Consider the following 25,525-nt stretch of genomic DNA (forward strand, 5'->3'; position numbering starts at 1 on the left):
ATAAAGTAATTAAATAAAAACAAAATATTATAAATAATAAAATCACATAAACATACTCCCAGGTCATCAAGAAGTCATTCTTGATGCACAGGTAAGATACACAGTTTAACTATAGGCCTTTTAAAAAGCCCTTTCAAAGTTTTTAATGTAACTACTCTTATGGCCCCATCCTTACCAGGATGTATAGCTACAACCTTACCAAGAGGCCATGTTGCTGGGGGAATATTGTCTTCTTTAATAATTGCAATATCACCGATTTTAATGTTTGGATAACAATTTTTCCATTTTCTCCTATTTTGTAACGAGCTCAAATAATCGATATGCCATCTTTTCCAAAAATTTAATTTCATTTTTTGGACAATATCCCAGCGCTTCCTTAATGAAAGTGTAGACACTTCCAGTGTCTCAGGTGGACTATTAATTACACCTCCAATTATAAAATGAGATGGTGTTAGAACATTTAAGTTATCTACATCATCATTATCTACACTAACTAGGGGTCTTGAGTTTAATATCGCCTCTATTTGAGTTAATAAAGTATAAAGTTCTTCAAAAGTTAAGTTTGAATTTCCTAAAACTCGCTTTAAGTGAAATTTTACCGATTTTACACCAGCTTCCCAGAGTCCACCAAAATGCGGACTCAAAGGAGGGATAGTATGCCATTCAATTTCCTGTTGAGAAAGAAAATACGAAATCTTTTGATCTAGATTAATTTTAGATAAATGGTTGTATAAATCTTTGAACTTCCTTTTAGCTCCTAAAAAATTAGTCCCATTGTCCGAATGAATATGTTTATGTGTGCTCCTTCTTGAGCAAAAACGTTTCAATGCAGCAATAAAGGAATCGGACGTGTAATCCGTAACCAATTCTAAATGTAAAGCCTTCGTAGCAAAGCATACAAATACAACCATATAACCTTTCGTTGTTTTGGCTCCTCTGCCTCGGTGTTTCAATATAGAAATTGGACCTGCATAATCAATACCACAGACAAAAAATGGTCTGTTGAGAGTCACTCGTCCCTCAGGAAGATCTCCCATTTTTTGTTTTGACATATTACTTCTAAATCTACAACATACAACACAATTTAATACACATTTTCTAACTATTCTTTTAACATTTAATATCCAAAATGTTTGGCGTAAAATACCCATTAACAAATTACCACATGCATGCAAATTTAAAATATGAAAATATTGTACAATCAGAATACTTAATTTATGCTGGTTAGGTAATATGATTGGATGTTTTGCATTATACTGCAAAGATGCATTTTGAAGACGCCCTCCCACTCTGAGCAACCCGTCCTTATCAATGAATGGACAAAGTGTTGATAGTGGGCTTTTCTTTGGCATTGGTTGGTTTGACCTTATACAATTGATTTCAGCATCAAAAAATACAGTTTGAACATATTTTACAATAATATTACGAGCAAAAATTCTTTCCTTTGAAGTTATAGGTTCAATTATACCTGTAGAATTATTAACTTTACCAGTTTTACAATTATTTATAAATCTAATACAAAAACATAATACATTAATTAACTTAGTATATGACGAGTATTTTTCAATTAATGAATCTATTAAGTCATTTTTCAAAATTGCAGCAAATACACATGCAGTTTTTTTCTTTTCCTTAAGGACAGAGTCATTGGTTTTGAATACTGGTTGCTTTGGCCAGTCAGCCTCTGATGATGTTAGGAAAGTAGGGCCCTCCCACCATAGACGACAGTCTGGCAGATCCTTAGGAGACAAACCTCTGGATCCTATATCTGCTGGATTTTCCTTTGACGGCACATACCTCCATCTATTTTGAGGGATGAGGTCCAAGATCTCTGAAGTCCTGTTGGCAACAAAGGGCTTCCAATTTCGAGGAGGTGAAGACAACCAGGAAAGAACAACTTGAGAATCTGTCCAAGCATATATATTAATAACATTATCATTAAAAGTTTTAATTAGAACAGATAATAATCGGGCTAACAGGAGAGCTCCATTTAACTCCAGCCGTGGAATGGATACAGGCTTTAGCGGAGCTACCTTGCTTTTAGCTGCTAAAATAGTGACTTTAGTAACACCATTATCAGTTCTTTGAACCGCATAAATTACACAGGCATATGCTGATTCCGATGCATCCGAAAATCCATGAAGAGTAATTTCCTTTTCTGTAGTTAGAAGCCATCTCGGAATAGAAATGTGACATATTTGCTGAAATTCCTTTTTGAATTTACGCCACTTAACTGCAAAATGTTCCGGTAAGGCACTGTCCCAATCAAGTTTCAGCAACCATAACTGCTGATAAAAGATTTTTATTAATATTGTGCAGGGTGAAAGAAAACCCAAAGGATCAAATAGCCTTGCTGATTGTGACAGAAAAGATCTTTTGGTGATTTCATTCTCAAAATTAAAGTCAATTTTAAAAACAACAAAGCAGTCAGTTAAAGAGTTCCAAATAAGTCCCAGAGTTTTAGAACAGTTTTCGGGATGAATTTCCACATTAGATTCATTAACACTCAGGCATTCAGCTAAATTATTTAAGACATGTGGAGAATTAGAACGCCACTTTCTTAAGTGAAATCCTCGGACATCTAGAATTTCCGACAATTTTTGAATTAACGCGATTGCTTCTTCATTAGATTTTGCTCCAGCCATCAAGTCATCCATATAAAAGGAATTTTGAATTATTTTAGATATTTCAGGATTTATAATTTGAGAATCCAAGCCTATTTGATGTAAACATCTAGTAGCTAAAAATGAAGCGGATGAAGTTCTATAAGTTACAGTAGAAAGTTTGTATTCCTTAATAGTGGAATCAGGTGAATTTCTCCACACTATTTTTTGCAAATTTTGATCTTCTGAATCAATTAAAATTTGTCTATACATTTGCTTTATATCGGAAGTGAAAGCAATTTTATTTAGTCTGAATCTGACAAGAATAGTAAATATATCTGGTTGCAATAATTTTCCTACCCCCAAAACTGAATTCAACGAATTAAAGTTAGGCGGTTTGCAGGATCCATCAAACACAACTCGAAATTTGGTTGTAATGCTGTCTTTCTTTTGCACAGCATGAAGAGGAAGAAAGTAATTCGGTTTAGAAGAATCAAAATCTTTATTAGGTGACATATGCCCCAATTCTTCATATTCTCTCATAAAACTCTTGTATTCCATTTCAAATTCTGAGTTAAACTTAAATTTCCTTTCCATAGCTAGAAGCCTAGAAATAGCCATTCCCTTTGTATCTCCTAACTGATTAATGTCCTTATAAACAGGTAATCTTACAACAAATCGACCCTGATCATTTATCCTGCAAGTCGATTTAAAATGATTTTCACAAAATTCTTCTTCATCTGACATAAGAAACTTTTTATCCGGCAACTCTTCCATTTGCCAAAATTTTTGCAAAACAGAATCAATGTTACAATCATTTTCAATGGAAATCAGATGCGATTGTGTGTACGATGATGAAATAGAATCTCTTCGAATCTGACCTGCGACAACCCAACCAAATATTGTGCTTTGCGCAATTGGTTGTCCTTCAGACCCACTAATTTTTCCATTACGAAGGATTGAGAAAAAGCAATCAGAACCTAAAATTATATCACATACTGATGGCCTTGAAAAATCTTCATCTGACAGAGGGATGCCCTTCAAATAATCTAATTCTTTAATGTTAATATTCTCAACTGGGATTTGAGAAGTAACCTTATTTAAAATAAAAGCATTAACTGTCAAACATTTTTCACTAAATCTTGACCCAATTTTTAAATTAACTGAGCCACGTGTGGTTTCTGCTTGAACCCCACTTATCCCACTTAGAGTCACTCTAGCATTCTTTCTTTTTAATCCTAAAATATTTATTACATTTTCACTGACAAAACTGGACTCCGAACCACTATCTAGTAAAGCTCTGAATAAGAAAGAATCACCCTCACTATTATACAGTAAAACCTTTGCCGCGGGAAGGAAGGTTATAAATTTGGAGTTGTTTAGACATGTGCTAGAACTAACAGGCCTTTAAGGTTCCACTGATTTATTGCGTTGCGTTTCTCCCCCTTTGCAGATGTCGTCTTCGGAGGGGTGTTTTGGGGTTTGATCGTTATTTTCGCGTTCGGATTCTGAAACACGTGCACTATTTACTACCCTTTTAACATCTGCAACCCTTTTACTACCCTTTTAACATCTTCATGCAAGAGTGAATTATGGTTTCCTTTACATATGGTACACTTTAAATGGCTATTAGTGCAATCCTTAATTTTATGAGAATTCAAACATAAAAAGCAAAGATAGTGTCGCTTTACAAAATTCTTCCGAGCATTCAAATCCATATTTCTAAATTTAATACACTTAAACAATTTATGCATTCCCGAACATTTCAAGCAATTTTTATCACTTTTATTTCTTTGAATATTTCCACATGCAACAAAATTAGACTTAGTAGGAATTTTAGCATCAGATTCATTATAAACCATTAATTCAAGAGATGAACATCTGGTATTTAAAAATTCTAAGAATTCTTCTCACGTAGGAAATTCTATTTCTGAAGTTTTCACGGACCAAAGTCTTCTTGTTTCAGGATCTAATTTTTGCAATAACAAATGAATTAGCCATGGATCTCTGCTAGATGCCTCTTCTCCTAAAGATCTTAACCCTCTCAAAACCTCATCACTCGTGTCAACTATATTTCGCAAATTCGTTGAATTGGCTTGAGAGATGCCTTTTTGTTCCAAAAATGTTTTGATTAATGCATTAATAATTTTCTTCTTCTTATCATACCTGTCCATTAATTTTCCCCATGCTTCTTCATAGGAATCATTGGACAACGGTATGTGCTTAATTAAAGAAGCGGGTTCATCAGACAGCAAACCCTTTAGATATTGAAATTTTTGGCTATTGCTTAGTGAAAGCTGCGAATGAACTGTGGATACAAATAAATCTTTAAAGTTCATCCAATCTTCAAATTTACCAGAAAATACTGGAATAGTAAGTTTTGGTAAACGAAAATTCGAAATAGATTGAACTGAAGAATTTTGTGTTACAACAGAAGTAAATTGTGATGTATTAAAAACATCAATTTTATTTTGAAACTTTAATTTCAAGGAAAAATATCTATTTTCGAATTCCTCTATTTCAGAATCCTCAATAGTTAATTCTGAATCTAATTTTTCGAATTCTTTCAAAAGTTCTTCTAACCTCTGCAAACGAATCACTACTTCATTTTTTGATTCTAATTCATCTGCAGAATGTTCTAATCTAGTTAAGGAGGCCTTAACCTTGCCTCTTGCGACTTTAATTTGAGTTATGTGTTCCTTATATCTTTTCGGATCGTCCATGTTGAAAAGAAATTATATAACAAATCGTTTGCGAAACGGAACCGAAACTAAAGAAAATTATATTCGCTCGCAATTCGAGAACTTCTTATTAACTCTTCAGATGTTCTTCTCTTTAAAAACATCAAACTAATAATCAATAATAATAAGAAACAAATGAAAGAAACTTATCTGTTTCTCATGCTGACATCTCGTCGGTGCCTCCAATTTTATGTAGCTGGTTGTGTGTATTTAAGCCAAGGAAAGATGCCTTCTTGTCTCTTTTCTTATTTATTTTGCACACACACACATATAACAACACATGGACGATGACTTCACATATATAAGGTAACACATAATACTATATACAATTAAAGTAGAAATTGCCGCTAACAAAGAGCGAACGAATATTTCTTTTTGCCGCTAACAAAAGAGCGAGCGGTGCCTACTTGCACCAGTTTCACACCAACTCTCAGGGAGAAGAGTTTACAAAAACAGCTTAAGTGCGCCTCCCCCACATTCCAAACATATATATGGGTTAGCGCATACTGCGCCATCTATGTTCAGTATTAATCTTTACTGTATGAATAAATATACAAAGAATAAAAAATACAAATAAAGTAATTAAATAAAAACAAAATATTATAAATAATAAAATCACATAAACAGTATTGTTCCAACATGAGTACAAAAACACTGGAGTCGCTCCTCATTACAAAATTATATATTAGAGTTTGTTATAAAATTAAAATGAGCTTAACTTCATAACGATGACTTAAAAGAAGTAAAAATGCTTGATATTTAATAAAAAAAAATTGTAAATATCTAACAAATAGTTTTAATTTGTTTGATCAATAAAGTGTTGTATGATTTTTTCAAATAAAATTATTCATTAATATATTTAGTCAATGGTAAATGTCTATTAAATAATTTTGAGTAATATTTGAAAATATGTGTTTAATTAATTAAAATTCTTAGTAAGTATCTATTCTTCAATAATTTGTTGATGCTACGTTATATGTTATGAATTGGCAAGAAGTGTCACTGATGACCAATGTTGGAAGGATGGTATGGATGGTAAATCGAAATTCAGAGATATGAAACAGCAACAAAAGTCTGATATTCTTTATGTACAATTTGTGGCTAGAAATACAGAAGCTTAGATCTACATACCATTAGTCTTTAATATTAAAGAAGGCAATCAGATTTTTACCATTTATTCGAAAATGGGTTAGGAGTGAAGACAAACAGTGAACAATGTTCGCAGAAGGTAAACATCTCATATAATTTAGGAAAGAAAAATGTTTCTTTATGAACTTCAATATAAGAATAAAGGAGTGAATTTAAGAACATTTTAGTGATCGGCCTTTGTAACCATTGCATTCTTTTTCTATAGCCTTAGATTGAAATTTGAATTGATAATATAGTAAAAGCTATAAAAATCCAGACACCATTAAAAAAAATTAGTCCAATATTTTTAATTAGTCCTTTTTTTTTAGCAGCGCCAACTAGGGTCAAAAGTACGACTTTGCTATTCACGCATCACTCATTCGCTTGCACAAACCCTTTTTACAGGAAGGCACATTCTCACATCTCACAGAACAGGAAGAACAACTACGCCCAAACCGGGACTAGAACTCAAGACGCCCAGATCACGAGGAAAACGCGCTACCCCTATGCTAGAACGCCGGCAGAAACGAGAGTAGGAAAAATGGATAATTACGGCAAATTTTGTCATTTCAACTGAATTCATCGATCTGAACAATACAAAAAATAGGAATCGATCAGGAAATCGGTCGTCAAAGTACCAGAAGCTTCGACTAACCAATATTTAACTATTTTTGGTGATCGAGTTTGTTTTTATACTTCTATAAAATATTAGAAATCTTTTTATTTAGATTTCCATTCAATTTTTATTTTCTAATTTCATTACAAGTGATGTCTTGTTCATGCAATAGTCGTTTTTTGAGTGATCTTTCATTTCTGTTTGTTATTTCTTTTATTATTTATATTTTGACAACTCACAAAATGGAAGAATATAAAAAAAGAGCAAATTGTTAACAGTGACGAAAAAACGACCTCCTCTCAGCTCCAACATAGCGTCGATTGCTGAAATCAAGTAATAATAAGATATCACCTTAAATTGGCTGTCTAAATAATCATGCTCATTGGCTGCTTACAAATGAAGAAAAGCTTTTTTATCAACTGAAGCAAGATAAATTTCTTCTTTCTAATTATTTAGATATAACATTTTTTTTAAAAAATCGAGAAGGGAACGCAATTTATAGAAATGTAACTTGGTAAAAAAAAAAATTTTAAATAACATATAGCTTCAAGGTATTACTTCAAATATCATTGCTATTAAGAGCCATTAAATATCGAAAATGCACATTTTACTTTCTCATTTACAAAGAATAAAGAAAGTATTGAACTCTAGATTTTGACGAATCTCCATGCTTGAGACCTTCTTGAGTCAGAAAAACACATTTTTGGAAATGACTTCTCTCCGTCTTTCTGTCTGTGACAAAGATAACTCAAAAGCTTTTTGACCTAGATCAATGACATTTGGTATAAGGACTCACGGTCTTTTTACTACATTTGCAGATTTCTAACACATTTTAAGTAATATCCGTTCAGAGGTAGTCTGGCCGTCCGATGCTTCGAATGTAAGTTTGCACGATCAAAACAAAGAGAGCTAGATGGATAAAATACGGTACACAAATTTAACATCTAGAATGTATGTAAGTATCAAATTTTGAAACAAGTATAGGAAGGAGTTCACCATAATGTCAGTCTGTTGTTCCAGAAGCTTTTAAATGCGATAACACAAAACCGCACTGACTTAAACATATCAAATTTGGTATGGGATTCTGTGACTACAAATGTAATTTTGTATCAAATTTTTGTTTCAATCGATTTTGTAAAAAACGGTCTGAAATACAAATTCGGGAAATAATTAGGATTCGCCAAAAAATTCGCCAAGGACCTAACGATAGATTCAGTGAAATTGCTAAATTCCCACCGAAGGTGAATATTACGTAATTATTGTACGCCGATGACATGCAAGATATCCACAATTTTTTTAGGTGGATGGCGGATGACATTGTTATTGGAGAGTATAGCAGAAAATTTAGGGAAAACCACACAAGCATCTGAACTAATAAAAAGAGATAAATACATTTTTTTTTCGTTACCACTTCAATCCTTTAACCATTATGCTTGTTTAAAGCTGATAAGTTGTCGGTGCGTGAAAAAAATGCATTTCTTTTTATTATTATTATTATTATCGTCCAACCATCGAAGAGGAGTTCAGATAAATAACAGTTCATCATTCAGTTACAATCTGATAAATAGTAAAAAAACCCAAACACATTTCTTTTCCTTGTATCTCAAGTGTAATCTTTCTCTGTCACGAATATCACTTCAGTCGCGATAAGCTCACAATTGACCTTGAATATTTATTCCACTTATCATTGTTAGTAATAAAAAAAATCGCAATAAGAAGTCAAACGGGTGAACGTTTTAAATAATATATCCAAATATTCTGCGGTTCGTTCAGTAACGATTCAGAATTTTAAGAAAACTGGGACATTAAAATCTAGAATATTAGATACAAAAATTAGAATAAATATCAGCCTTAGCAAATAAATAGATTTTCTCAAAAATCCCTCACTTTTTCCCTAGAGCTCTCAACCATGGTATGTACATATTTTAGAGGGTGGTTTTTGGAGCATGGCACCTTCGATATTTTTTAACACTTTAATGAAAATTTTAATCATTTAAAAATTAAATTGAATTTTAACGCTCTTCCGCTGTAACTTCCGAAAATATTATTATACAATAATGAATTTCTCACTATTCCAAAACATTAAGAAATAGTCTTTTTAATGAAAATATCGTTGTCATGCTAATTTTTCATGATTTTCTGCAATTTCTTAAAAATATTTTTTATATAATTTTTAGCAGTAGATCCCATTATTGAATTAATATTAAAATCGTTTCCATTCTTCTGTCAAATATTCAATTACATGATTTTCTTCCACGAGTGAAAGATAAAGAAGAAGAATTCGATTTAATATTCATTAAATAAAGAATAAGAAAATTATTCACATAAAGAATATGAAGTAATTTACTTGAAGAATAAGAAAGTGAATTTCTTTTATATGTTATTATCTACAAATAATAAAGAGAAATGTAATTTACATGAAGAATAAGAAAGTGAAGTTACAATACCTACCGCGGAAGCTAGAAGATAAATAAACCTCACAGTTGCATTTATTTTTTTATTTTTTATTTTTTTTATTTTTATTTTTTTAAATTCTGGTATACAAAATGTAGAGAAAGCATTGTAATCATTTAAAAATTTGAACTCTAGATTTTGTCGAATCTCTGTGAATTGTTCGAAAGTAAGTTAACACGACAGTTACAAAACAAAGAGAGCTACGCGTATAAAATTCGGTACTTCTATTTTTTTGTTGCGATTTCCAATACCTTTGTGCCAGGAGTTCGTTAAGAATAAAACAGAATAATTAATCATCAGCAGATTATTTTTTTGTGTGTGTTTGAACTACTTTGCGCCATCAGATCGACATTTCTTGTTGAAAAAATAATACTTTCTCCTATTTCTATTTACTCCTAGATGGCGCTGTAACTGATCTCAACAAACGACGCATGATCTCTTTTATATACGTTGACACCAAATATACGGCAATAGTTGTCGCCGTTCTCAAGTTAATTTGGGGTGCAATGAATTGATGGATAATCTATATGTATAAAAATTTATTTGAATCCGTTGGACTTGTACAGTACTTGGAAAACAGTTACAGTGACAAGATTTTCAGGACGCTCTGAAACCTGGGAAAGCAACGCAGATGATGGAAAGGGTAGGATTACAGTCGTAGAAAATAAAATAACAACTGAATATATAATATAAAAAATATAAAATATACAATATAAAAAAAAATATAAAAATAACGAAATAGTGGAATTGCAAGATGCAAAACATAAGTAAGAAGTAAATCAGTCGATTTTTCTATTACCTATGCCATTTTCGTTTGAATTTTATTCTTCTGTATCGATCCTATTGGAGGTGATTAAATTCTATAAACTACAATAAAAATTGGAAAGCAGGTATTTTTTTTAAAAATTAATTTATTTTATCTTTATACATGAGATATTTAATGATAATAAAGAAAAAGTAATTTCTGTTTATCGCATGCAAATAACCATATAGGGTTTTTTTGTTTTGTTTTGTTTTTATTTGTAAAACATGCAGATAGAATAATATCGATTTTTTTAAAAGAAAGTGTTCAGAATATACTTAGTTATTTGTTTCTCTTCACTAAAGATACGTCCATCTAATCTCTGTACTCAAATATTCAAATTCAGAATACAAAGGTTAAATTTTTATTTAAACGTGCATGGAATAAAGATACCCTTTCATATGCCATGTTCTGATAACGAATAGAATCAAATCATGCGATTTATCAACTTCAGGGCAAAACCAATATTAAGTACTTTTCAAGTCATTTAACATATAACTGCGCATTGCCTTACATTTTTTCTTCAGAAAAAAAATGCAACGGATTTCAAAATTTCATCTCACATTTACGTGTATCAAGTGAGCGTTAATCGTCTATTATTCGCTGCTTAATAAATGCAAAAATTCATTTTATACGATATTTGCATTTCAAAATGAAACATAAAAATGCGAAATAAAAATTAATTAATCAATTAATTAAAAATTAATTTTTTAATTTTAATTTCAATGAATTTCAGTTTTTTTTTTTTTTTTTTTGTAAATAAATATAGAGAAAGTATAGTAATCATCCAAAAATTTGAACTCGAGATTTTAACGAATTTCAACGTTTTATACTTCCATTTATTCGAACACATTTTTGGAAAATTTGGCTGTCCATTTTTCTGTAACACACATAGTTCAAAAGCATTCTGTTCTAGAATGATGACGCTTAATATACTTCTATCTAATTCTAACCAAAATCCACTCACAGGAGGTCTATCAGTCTGCCTGTTCAAATATAAATTAACACAATACCAAACGAAGAGAGCTAGATGGCTGAAATTCGGTATACAGATTTAATATCTGTAGTGCAGATACCTATCAAATCTTGTGCCAAATTCAACAAGGGGCTGACCGTCTGCCGGTCTGTATTTTCAGAAGCATCTAAATGAGATAACTTAAAAATGGAATGACTTAAATACATCAAATTTGGTATGTGATTTTTTGACTACAAGTGTAGTTCTGTGTTAAATTTGGGTTTCAATAAGATGTAGAAAACGCATCTGAAACACAAATTCGATTTTCAGATACTATTAATCTTATGCCAGAATGAACCATCTAAAGACCTCAGCAAGGATGAGACGATAGATTCTGCGAAAATCCTACATTCACGCCAAGGGTTAATATTTCGTAACTATTGTGCATCAGTGCCGTGAAAAGTGTTCTATGGGATACCACATTTATTAGAAAATACACAAAAAACGTTTTGGGGAGACTCCAGGTAGTTGGATTTCAGAAAATGTAGATGCTGTATGGATCGGATAAGCGATGAAATATATTATTCGATATTTTCTCTCATTTTAACTCTTTGTCTCGCTTTGAGATATCTTTGGTCCTGAAGATAAAATATATCTTAAATTGTCTCGATTTGTACATGAAAATATATAGTTAGTATTAAAAAATTAATTAATTAAATTTTAATTTTAAAAAATAAATTGCAGAAGAATTGTGCTTCCTACATGTAGATATGATCACTATTTCTATGAATAAAGCCATTTAGAAACGTATTTTATGTGAATATTATTAAGTTTGTATGTCTGTAGCATAATTTTTGTAGATGAATGACCGACAAGAAGATAAACTGGTAATTTAATTTCATTTCCACAGGAGGACATGATTTATGCATGGTGACAAAACTGAATACGTCTGTTCACACAAGAACACAAAAGCGGAAGTCTAAGAAATTTACCACTCAGTGCTTTTTACCGAGAGATTCTAGTAAAGACATCAATAACACGTGTCAATTTAGGAGAGAGAATCTTAAGTATCCTTAAAAGATATACATTAATTTTTTTTATCTTTTCTCTTGGAGCTTGCGAATTAAAGAATCAGCAATTTTTTTGGATTGCTTGTTTAAAATAATTAAATAAAAAAAAAGTAGGATTTGGATTTATAGAAAATTTTAGGATAAAGTAATTTGGACTCATTTAAGATTTAAAAGAATAGGAACTTACTTAAGATTTAAATTAAATTAAGACAACTAAGTAACCGTTAAATGTATTACTTAATGACATCATTAGAATGAATAGTAATACCAAGGGGAGCTAATAAAAAGGTATTAAAATTTTTTCAGCCTTTGTTATTATATTTATGAAACTTATTTTAAATCATTGATTTCGAACTAAACAACTTTTTCCATTTTTAACAGATTTGCTAATTTTTTTCCGAATTTGTTAACCTTGTCACACATCCAGTTATATATATATATATCAAATCAAATTTGGTATGCGATTCCAATCGTAGTTCTTTGTCAAATCTTGGTTTCAATAGGATTGAAGAACGTGTCAAAAACGAAATTCGATTTTCGGATACTTTTAACCGTAGGCCCGGAATTAATCGCCAAAAAGTCGCCAAAGGTCACACGATAGATTCAGTGAAAATGCTAAATTTACGCTATTGCACTTCAGTGCTATGTACGGCGTTCTCTGGGATAACACTTTTATTCAAGAATATGAAAGAAAGTTTTAGGGAGTCTACTCCCACTGATGTTCTAACTGCATTGGCAAAATAACCAACAAAAAATTATACCTTAGCTGGCACTGGTTTTTAATAAATAACAGTTTATATAAAGAAAATATTTGTGTGCGTGTGCGCAGTATTCAACAGATTTATCGCACTTACAGGCACGAAATTTGTCATATCATTAGCTATAATGATGATACATTCGGATGCCCGAATTACACAATTTTGAGAAGTAAAAGTGTAAATTTTTGAATTATTTTTTGCATTATTATGGGCATTTTTTTCGCTCGTAATACCTAGTAGTTAAAAGTCGATCTGCCATTAGATAGAACCAAAATTTTCCCTTTAATGAAATTTGTTTTAAAGTCTATAATAATTTAATGGATATTGAATAATTTTTTAAAATTATTTACTGAAAAAAACTTTAAAAATGATTACTAGAAATCTTTCCTTCGATAATTTGATTTTGATATCTATTTCAAATTTCTTAAAATAATAAGTGGAACATACTTCTCTAATTTAAAGCAAAAAATGGTCAGAATAAAGGTTTTCTTTATTAATTTTTAATTAATTATTTCTTGAAGAGTTTAAATATTTCTTCAAAATCGCATGTAGGGAGGATTCTTCTTTTTCTATATTAATATTGGCTTAGTGCATATATATATTGTATGTATATATATAGTGCAGTGTATATATATATATATATATATATATATATATATATATATATATATATATATATATATATATATATATATATATATATATATATATATATATATATATATATATATAGTGTAAAATATTGGTAAGACCAATATTGATTTAACCAAGAGCCAAAGAAGAATTTCTGTACCAGGTAATATATCAGCGGCAACGTTATATGGGTGCTGATAGTAACAATACACTGCAAAGTCTCTGATTCATAACAGTAAACGGTTTGACTCATCAAATTCATAACCAAATGAACAAATAAAATCAGCAGAAATGGAATGTCCAAACGTTAACCCCGAAAATGATATTCTCTCCTCCTTTTTTATAAAAATTGCATCAACGGCATAAAACACTAAGATTACTCATTCTCTTTATTGTCCGAATCTCCGACATGAATATTTTATGTTTTACAGTTAAAGAAAATGAATATGAGGTTAGACACCATTTTAAATAGCAGATTGTTGACTTAGAATAACCATTTTAATAACGAAATCGCAAATCATTTATCTAAGTCGAATTTATCCTCTTTACATCAATATTCAAACGGTCAATCCCTTGATCGATATGGTTCCAAATTCGATTGCATATCTGCATTTTCAATGCAAAACTTTTGCGCCAAATTTCATAAATTTAGCTCTTTGCATTTGACGCATCAGGCTGCCTTGCATCCGGACAGATAATTTTTTTATGATTAGATTTATTCAAAATTTGTTAAAAATTTACATATGTGATCTTAAGATCACATTGCAAATGCATCATACATTTATCTCAAACTGTTTTTGAGTTGTGTTCACAGACAGACATAATTCCAAAAAATAAGTTTTTCGGTTTCAGGGACGTTTGAAATGAGACAATTTGTCAAAATCTCAATGTCCTTTTTTTTTTTTACGATGAGATTACTTGTACTTTCTATATTTCGTTTGCGAGGAAGTAAATAAACGAGTGTGCACCTTATAACAGAATGGAATTTATCTTTAAATAATGCAGTTCACTTTTTTTTTCTAAATCTATTCGACCAATTAAATCTTCTACAAAATGCATTTTATATTACAAAATTTATACTAACAGAATGAAATAAATATAAGATTGAAAGTCGAAAAGAGATAAACGCCATTCTTCAATGAATATTTCATTTAATAATGAAATGATTCCTATAAAAACCAATGATTTCAATTCTTTTTTCCGATCAAACATCGATTGGTAAGTAAAAAACGAAATTTGCACAAAGACCTAATTAAACTTTCTGACAATGAGTAGAAAATTGGTACTATAGCCTTTAAAGATTTTTGTGTTCTTAAACGGCAACTTTTTGTTGAGAGATTTAAAATCTCCCTATGGAGATTTTAAATCTCTCAACCAACTGATATTTTGCATTTATATTTCTCTTAATATTTAATTCCAACAATGCAACAAAATTTTAAATAATTAGGGCTGGAAGGACATAGATACGCAAAAGATTCCCAGAGCTTACTGATAATAAATCTTTCTTTCAACTGCGAGATCCAATTTAGTGGCAGATAAAAATAAGATAATTTTAAAAATTGGTTATATTTTAATTTAACCGTTAACTGCAACACTTAAGATAAAAAAAAAATTATACATGGAAACTTACACGTATAAGAAGTATAGAGAAAGTATTATAATCGTCTAAAGATTCGAACTCAAAATCTGATGAATCTCCGCATTTTAAACCTACTGGAGTTCGAAAAACACATTTTTGGAAAATGTTTGTCAGTCTCTCTATCTGTGATAAAATAACTGAAGCATACTTCAAGCTAGATGGATGGTATGCCGTCTTTTTACCAAATTTGTAGATTCCTGTCAAATTTTGGCAACATCCCTACACAGAAAGTCTGTCTATCCGGTTGTTCAAATGTAAGTTGTTGTTTCTTATGGCACTTCACATGGACAAGCCTGATGGACAATTTAAGCCTGAGGGTGAGCGCCTCTTGTTTCTGTAGTAGCGCTATCTACGGCCAATAAAACGGCTTACCTACACACACGGCACAACCCCTTTTACAGGGCGGGCTTCATTCACGCATTTCATTCACTGAACCACATATCGTAATTTAGACCTGAATCAGAGAACGATCACCCCTAATCCAGTACCCCCAGTGGTATTACTCTCGACATGGAGGACTTTGTGACCACGACAGATTTAACGCGCGTCAGCTACCAAGCACGCAGTGAATCTTCAGCCGGCGGGGTTCGAGCTCACAACCTAAGGGACGCGAATCCGACGCTCTACCAACCAGGCTATCCCGGCCTTCGAATAGTACTATACACAATAACTACAAAATGAAGAGATCCAGATAAATTAAATTCGGTGCACAGATTTAACATCAACAGCTACCAAAATTTGAGCCAAATAGAACACGAGGGGGGGGGTCACCGTTTGTCGGTTTGTAATTTCAAAAGCATGTAAACGTAATGACTTAAATATATCGGATTTAATACAGGATTTTGTCTTTACAAGTGCAATTTGTGTCAAATGTTTGTTTCAATAGTTTGCAAAAATACGTCTAAGCAATAAATTCGATTTTAGGATACGTATATCCTCATGCCAGAAATTAATCGACAGAAAGGAAATAAAGGAAAAAACTCACTAAGAATCATATTACAAATTCAATAAAAATGCCAAATTCATGCCAAAGCTAATATATTCGTAACGATTGTACACCAATACCAGTTAAGACGTTCTCTGCGAGAACACCTTTATTAGAAAATACGCAAGAAAATTTATTGGAGGGGGCACTCCCACTGCTTACTTACAAAAAGCTATCTGTTTAATTAATTATAAAGAAATCTTTTTTAAAATTCTCCATATATTCAATAGCATTTACGAGAAAAATTTCAAAAAATTCGACTCATTGGATTATCTGTATTATACAAATTATTTATAAATTTTCATTTTTATATTTATACGACAGATTATTTATAAATTTTCATTTTTATATTTATACGAATTGACTTTTTAAATTTTTCATATTAAACCTGAATAATTTTTTTTAAAATACGAACAATTACAAAAGCTAAATTTGGAAGACTCGGGGACATTTAATTTATATCCTAGGGAAATTTAAAAAAATTCTTTTTCAACTGAGCTCAGACATCTGAAATTCGGGAATCTAAGGCGTTCGAATGGTTTAGAAGAACGATTTCCACTTTCTCCATCTAATCAGAGTTGATCATAATCTAAATATGTTAAACTGAATGAAAACTTACGCTACTTTTTAAATTAGTTTAATTATTTTTTAATTAAATCTAACTATAACATATAAGACATTTATTTATCACCAAAAAAAACAAACCTGGGACGTTTAATTGACATCAGGGGAAAAAGCCAAAATGTTGGACTGTGCCTATTGAACTGGGAAGCCTTATTACTTTTACAATGTCCCGAACAAAATTTTAAAAAATTGGGAAATTTAGAGAAACTTTTTTACTAGTTATACATGATATTTGACACACTGAAATACCAGTTTACAATATATTTAGACAAAATATGTATATGCAACTTTTCATATTATTTAAATTGATATCCGTTATATCGGATATAGGGCCCGGAAAAGTTACAAAAAAATAAGAATTCACCTAATTGAATTCAAATGCAGACGAACTATAAATTCTATATATAAAATATCGTTTTAAATAAACTGAATAAGTAATATAAAAAATAAGGCTTATTTTTTAAATCCTGAATAATGTGCAAATAATATAAGAATCAGAAATTAATCAGTCAGTAGATAATTAATACTAATTTTTTAGAGAAGAACAGTATATTCAATTATTTTACTCACTCAATATCCAAGCATTAATTTCATATCCAAATGCAAAGAAGGTGGGTTTCTAAAAAAACTTTAGCGTCTGTGAGATGGAAGAAATAAACAAAAAAACTTGTTTTCCACGACACCCGACTCCGCTCTGTTGTAACTATGTTTCTAGCATTGTAAATATTCGAACTTTTTCTTTTTTAATCTGGAAATCCTTGCAGCGTATCTCAAGCGGAGTGCGCGATGTGTTGTTTTCGGAACATGCACCGATCAACTCTTTCCGAAATATCAGTTACTTGTCGAATGTTACAAATAAAGGGTTGCCGTGTCGCTAACGATCGTCTGACGTAGCGCCACAATCTTAAGGAAATAGCTACTGATAAGACTAAAATCGGTATAATAAAAAATTATATTTAATGATTGCTTAAAGTAAGACAAGAGATAATTATCATTTGAGAACACAACAAAGATTAGAAATGAGTATCAGTTTTTTGTATTTGTTTATTTCCTTCATTTAAAACGTACGTAATCTTTACTTCGAATGAAGGTCAATGAAGTATACTTTATCCTTGAAACAGAATAGCGAATCCGAATTTTTATTTGTTACGCAGAAAAGAAGAAAAAAAAATTACTTCTCCGAATGAAAGGAATTATTAGTGATTTATTTATTATTATGTTATGAAAGCAAGATTTAGAGACAATGAAAATTGATTTCAAATTTTTCTTAGAAGTATTAAAATCATCTGCTTAAAAAGATTATCTAGTGCATCATTTAATAAAATGAAAATCCTTAGGACATTTAAAATATTTACTAGGTTTTTTTTTATTGGGAAAAAAAATTAAATATCGTCAAACATTTGAATAACCAGCGGGTGTGGTCTTCCCAAAACTTTCTCGTATACTCTCTAATAAAAGTGATTTGTTTTTTAGACGCGCTTTCCTCAACCGCTTAAAACCAAAATTTGACATAACATGACTACAAAAGCAGTCACAAAATCACATACCAAATATGACAGATTTAAACCATGGCGTTTTCGAACTCTCACATTCATATGCTTCTGAAAAGACAGACCGACAGACGCGTGACTCCTTGCTGATCGAAATTTGATTGGTGACTACGCTACACATTTTTAATTTGTGTAGCGAATCTTATCAATCTACTTCTCTTCATTTTGTAGTTATCAACTTATAGTCGAACAACCTGACGGAAGACTTACTCTAAATAGATTTTGCCTCAACATTTCATAGAAATTAACAAATGTGGTGTAAGTGTTACCGTGAAAGTATGAAATCCGTTATTTTATAGAATACCTAGTTATTCCATTAAATAACTGATCGTGTCCGTTAAAGTGCGAAACTCTCTTGTATTTCATAGTTTAACTAGTTATTTCATAGAATAATGATGTGCAGCCCGTTAAAGTGTAAAATAATCTATATCATATATCTCGCACGACAAATACATTTACCTTCCACCCCTACTGCATTTATGAGCTATTCCAGGCCATAGGGAGAGAAATGGAGCCTGTCCATATATCATGTTCGGAAGATTATGTTTCAGAAGATGAAGTTGAGCAGAAAATCTGCAAATTGTGTTTTAATGAACTTAATGTTCAAAGAGAAAGAGAAAAGTCTAAAAAATGTTTAGAAATTCAAGCGAAAAAGATGAAATTAATGTCGGATAAATCTCATTCTGAAGCCTCTATGGGGTTTACCGTCCGTATCCCAGTGCCTGAAGTTGACAGAGGAAAAGGTGATGCCAAATTTATTTTAGCTATCATCATAAAAATAACCGAAGAAAGGATTTTTCCAATTGGGCACAAGAAACGACCGCATAAAACAATTATATTCCCGATCCCAGTTTAGTGTCTGCGAACAAAAATTAATTAAAATCGAAGAAGTACCGGATGTAGAAATATCGCTCCGGTCGGTTGCTACAGCTCAAAGTTTAGGTACTGGTTAGGGATTTAAAAAATGTTCGTGTAAAATACAGTGTGTCAACAAAAAATGTTTTTGTTTGAAAAATAATGTTCTTTGTAATTCCAAGTGTCATTTTAGTAATCCTTGTTGTAACAAAGGATTTTATGGTACGTTTCCATAAATACCATTTATACGCTGCATAAATTAGATAAATTGCTTCTTTTTCATTTTAATTGTCTATCATTAGTTTAATTTCATTTTAGATAAATTGTTTATTTTACACTTTAACTGTCTCTCATTAGTTAATTTATAGAATACCTAGTTATTTCATAGAATAACTAGTTAAAAGTGTCAAATTAATAACATATTACACACTTTAACCGACACGATCAGTTATTTCATGGAATAACTAGGTATTCTATGAAATAACTGCATTATATACTTTATCTGTAACATAAGGACCGTTTACTAACCGGAAATCGCAACCACAAACAGATGTACCGAAATTAAAACCGTGTTCAAAATTTTATTTACCTAGTTCTCTTTGTTTTATAATTAACGTATTTTTTCATATTTGAATACCCAGATTGACAGACATCCTCTGAATGGATTTTTTAAGCTGATAAAAATATACAAATTTTGTCGATAGATGGTATACCAAATTTCATCAGTCTAGCTCAAAGCATTTCTGAGTTATGTTTTACTCCGAGAATCAGACATTTTTCAAAAATGTGTTTTTCTCACTCAGAAAGATCTAAAACGTGAAAGTTCTTCAACATTTCGAGTTCAAATTTTTTGACAATTACAATAATTTCTCTATAGTTCGCATACGAGGAAGAAGAAATACCAGATACTTGTCTAGAGACATCTTTATAAACACTTGATGGCATCTTTATTGCACGTTACAGATGATATAAATTTATATTACTACGAAATACATATACATTTTGATATTTCAGTATGTGGAGTTTCGAAAGTCTTGTGATTGACTGTCATCTCAAAAGAATTTTAACAATAGACCGTCTCTCTATAAAACCGAAACTACAGGATTATGACATCGATTTGTAAGCAAATCACAGTCGATCTTGAATAATAACACGTTCTACTGCGACCTGCGTAAAACGTAGGTAGTCGTAGGTGTAGCAATATGTACTCAATTCCAGACATTTAGCGCCAGCTGTTGCGAAAAATATTTTATAGATTTGAGGCTTACAAAATTTTTGAAATCCTACTCTTGGGTATGAGAACATCAGTCAAATTTGAATGTATTCTTATCACAGAAATCGTAAACTTGTATGAAATATTAATTCAAATTTTAAAAAAAGGAAAAGATTCAAAAAATACTGTTGGTTTTGTTTTCATTTCATAATGAAATTCAAAAACTCCAAACTTTTTTTACATTAATTTTTTAAATGACGCATACTAAAAAGTTAAGAAATTAAATAATAACAATATCAATAATTTTTCTGTTTATATTCAGTAAAGAAAATTGTTAGACCAAAACTGTTCCAGTTGAGTTTTCATTTCTAGTTGACTCTATCGCTACATATAGTTCAGCTTAGAATTCGCAATGAATATATACTATTGTGTACATAACGTATTATTATCTTGGGACAGTATGCATTTTTTTAGCAGAGAAATTGGCTAAAATATAAATTGTCTTTTCTTTAAAACTGATGAAAACTGCTTTCATAGACATTTACGTTTTTAAATAAATGGGGGAATTTCTTTCCAAATTAATTTGTCACATACCTGTTTTTACCAAAAATGCTTCTGATTCATTTAAGAGACAGAACAGCAAAATATTTTTTAAACCATTACTTGAAAACTTTTCCTTGTTTCAGTATAGTTTTATTCAGATACACTTTTTAAAACAGGAAACAGAACGAAATTGAGATTAAAAAAAAGATAATTGATAATAATGTTTAAATATTTACTGATAGAGGAATAAATTTCAGAGATTGCTAATGTTTAAAATTTATTTTCCATTTCCTATTTCTGCTTGCCAGGAGATTCCTTAATTTAACTTACTAAATCATTCATAGAAACTAGAAGGCGCATTTGTTTTAACCGTTTGTTATCCTATGTTTGATATTCACCAGGAGATGGCGCCGTGGACGTCTGCAATTGGACGTTGTAATTGTAATTGTAATTCTAACTTAACTATAATTTTGTATCGCTCATGTACAGTTACGTGCCAATTTTTGTCCATTGTTGGTCGCTGCCTCATTCTTTCTTCCGTTTTTTATTCTGGATTTTAATTATGTTTTTTAATCGTTGTTGTTTCTAATAAATCAAAACTTTAAACTTCATTAAATCAAATCTTACGTTTTGGTCTGTCCAGCCGGAATATCAACAATTTATAGGCCTTTGTCTTAAAGTATCTTAGATTTGATTTCACGAAATACTAACTAAATTTCTAGTAGAAAATCTCATGGGCGTTAGTTGGGTGTTGAAGGAATAAAAAAAATATTATTTACACTACATTTTAGATGTAAATAAATTGTATAATTAAAAGTTTTTTATTACAGTAGAATCTTCTCTGTCCATAGCATTCACAAAAACTCAAATCAAAACTAATCACTAAATCCGGATTGTGACAAATATGCCAGGCGCATAATCTTGTGACTATGGAACGTGCATTAATGGCTACGACAATGGATCAAGTGTCGCCATAGTGTGAGAGCTAGTTTTTTTTTTTTTTTTCAGAAAAAAAACTAAGGAATGAACTGTTTTTCATCCAATATATAAGAACTCCGAAGCTCACCATTCTTCAATTTATTACCCCCGAGTTTCCTCAACAGTTCGCAATTCCCACCTTGTCCAAGTACGAATAAAGTTTGGATGAATTTTCATCGCAGAAAAAAAGAATTGCTAAATGAAAGTTTATGAAAGAAATAAAACGGTCTATTCCAAAATCCTGAAAAAAAAGAAGAAAAAAAAAGTCTTTTTTCAGCGTTAAGCAAGCTTCTGCAGGTATAATCAAAGATATAGTGAATTGTCAGCTTTCATACCAACTGCCGTTGAAGGTAAATTTAAAATAGTTTAATTAACGAAACGAAACAAATTAAAAGTTAAAGCAATATCTGAAATTAACAATGACAAGAAATGTTAAGTTTGTTAGGTCCATTTCAGAGCACTTATGAAATTAAATGTTAATGGACCCTATTTTACCCTATCTATACTGGAATTAATAGATTCTGGAACTTTGAGTTTATAAAAAGCGGAGACTATAGATTATATCATCTATACTTATATAAAGCTCAATGTGTGTGTGTGTGTGTGTGTGTGTGTGTGTGTGTGTGTGTGTGTGTGTGTGTGTGTGTGTGTGTGTGTGTGTGTGTGTGTGTGTGTGTGTGTGTTGGCGCTCTACAGAAAAGACCGTTTGACCTACAGCTACCAAATTTGGTACGTGTATACCTTGGAGGTTGGGAATGTGCACCTGGGGTCCCTTTTTTGAAATTTTAATTAGAATTTTAATTTTTAATTAAGAACTAACTTTCCCGCCAAAAAAATCATTTCTTTCCCCACCGCCAAATGAGTAAGGCTTCAGCCTTTTTTTCCCAACAGTAATGAGGCTTAGGCTTAACATTTTTCGGCCGATTATTTCAAATGATTCTGTTTATTTTTTTTAATGTTTGATGCATTTAAAATTAAACGTTGTTAATTAATCGATCTCTGAGATTCATTCTGAAGTACTTTTGAATTAAAATAAAACAGAATAAAGGAAATTAAAAATTTCTAATCTGCATAGCGTTACCCCAAGTGGCATAGAAAAATTCACGCATTTGCGTTACCATAATTTGCGTTGAAAACTCACGCATGCGCATTGTGTTCTGATTGTTTACACCTATTTTCAACGGAAGCGGACCACAGAGAGGAGATCCCTTTCTCTGTGAAGCGGACTTGATTTAAATTATTTTTAGATTAGTTGTATGTTTTTGTAATAAAATTGTATTTATTGTAGTTTAAGTTCATCGTTTTTTAGGAATTTTTTTTTTTACCTTTTTTCGACCGATTATTTTAAACGATTCTGTTTATTTTCTTAGTGTTTGATGCATTTAAAATGAAACATTGTTAATTAATAGACCTGTTCATGATGAATCTGAAAAAATTTTGTTGACAAATTCTTGAGATATTACATAAATTAAGAAAGATATTGTTTAGTGCCCATAAGATTTAAATGCTCAGTGACTCTGTTTTCAGTAATCATATTACAAAAAAAGTGCTTTCTTTCAGTAAAAAATATTATTATATTAATTGCAGATTAATCATTTCCACTTTAATTTAAAGCATAAATTCTACGGGAGCTAACAGAAAATTAGAGAGATACAGATTACGTTATGACTGAAGGCCTTTATAATATTATGAGTGAATTGAAATTTGATGTTTTAAAATATTTTAATGAAGAAGTTATTAAAGTAGGAATTACATAAAATATTTCATTATTAAAATTTTAACGAGCATTAAGATTGGCGAACCGGCTGGTCGCCAAAGGCGGCTAGGTAGAAATAAAAGCATTTAAAAGAAACCAAGAAGCATTGTCGTTTTATACAGTATAAACATGTTAAAGCTGATTATAATGTATTTTGCAAATATAAACATACATTTTTTTCTAAACCTTCATCCAAAAAAAAAAAAAAAAAAAGTATTCAAAAAGATGGATGTTGTTATTTGAAGTCAAAACAGCGTGACTACTGCTTATACAAAAAATTATTTTGTGTAAAAAGAAATTCCTTTTTTATTGAAACGTTTAAAAATTCGATAACAACATAAGAATTGCAAATTATGAATAAAGCGAGACCTCCAAAATATGAATAAAGAGAGACCTCCAAAATATGAATAAAGAGAGACATTCTGCCTCCAATTAATTGAACAGCTTATGCTTTTTCAAGAGTTGTGCTTCTTTCTGAGTGTTTCTAAATATCAAATCAACGAAAATAAAATCAAAGGAAGTAAAATAATTTTCCTGTAATCAAATGCAATAATTAAATACCTTTATTTATATTTAAAGAAGAATTATCTAATATTTATGTGTAATCAGTTTTAATAATATTTATGTATAAATTTTTTTATATCAAAAAATAATTTAAAGTAAATCATTTACGTTTGATTAAAAATATGCTGCAGCGTGAAATTAAATCGATCAGTTTATTAAAAGGAGGCCTCACACTGAGGTGGCGCTAGAATTTCGCCAATAGGGGTCAAGACAAATCAGATAAGGGGGCAAGCACAATTTCACCAATTTGGCTTCAAAATAACTCAGAATAATTATTTTTACATTTAATTAAAGAAAATTAAGTATTATTTAGCTTTTCTTTATTCAAATACTACCGTTTTTTCTCGTTGTTGGAAATTTTCAAATATATTTGAGAAAAAAAAAATTCTCAGCTTTTGTTACTGACCATTAAAAAAGTCTTGAGTCTTTTGAGTTTGAGTCTTTTTCTTATGAGGCTTTTCAGATTTAATAGCACTAAGATCTAATACGAGAAAAAATTGATTATATTTCATTTTAGATTGTAGTATATAGATAGAAACACAAGTTGCAGCACTAAATTACCTAAATTTATTGAGGAAATATTTTATTGAAGTTTAACGAGAAATACCTTTTTAGCTACTTTGAATTTGCTTCGAATTTAAGATAGTTCTTAATCTGCTATATCTTCTTTTAATACTTAATATATTTAATACTTAAAATATTTCAGTTACAACAAAAATGATTAATCGAGTAAAACTGCAGTAATTTATAAATGGCTAATATTGGTTAATGGTAACGGAAGCAAAATAATGCTTTATAATATGAAATAACTAAATCTAGGAATTCATAAAAAGGTTTCTTGGCGAGTTAATTTTCTTGAAAGTGAACAATGCTTCTTCAATAAATAATTATATGAAGAGAATGTATACAGTACTCTCAACGCAATAAAAAACATTAAAAAAATAATAAATCTTATATTTATTCTAATAAATCCCTTCCAGTTCAGAAAGAAAGAAGAAAAACCATTTATCTAAGACATTTTAAAGCTTCCTACTTTTAAAGCTAGAATTTTTGATGAA

The 25,525-nt window shown here is 30.6% G+C and overlaps 1 protein-coding gene across 1 annotated transcript in view; it reads right to left on the reverse strand.

Annotated features, from left to right (window-relative positions):
• LOC129988083 (monocarboxylate transporter 9-like) overlaps positions 1–17,854 on the reverse strand; it is a 37,943-nt gene extending 20,089 nt beyond the window's left edge. The window contains exon 1 of the mRNA XM_056096202.1: positions 17,579–17,854. The gene's annotated coding sequence lies outside the window, so the exon portion shown is untranslated. The remainder of the gene's footprint in view (positions 1–17,578) is intronic.
• Positions 17,855–25,525: the final 7,671 nt, after the last annotated feature.

Source organism: Argiope bruennichi, chromosome 10 (assembly GCF_947563725.1).
Source record: "Argiope bruennichi chromosome 10, qqArgBrue1.1, whole genome shotgun sequence".
NCBI classification, from domain to species: Eukaryota; Metazoa; Arthropoda; class Arachnida; order Araneae; family Araneidae; genus Argiope; species Argiope bruennichi.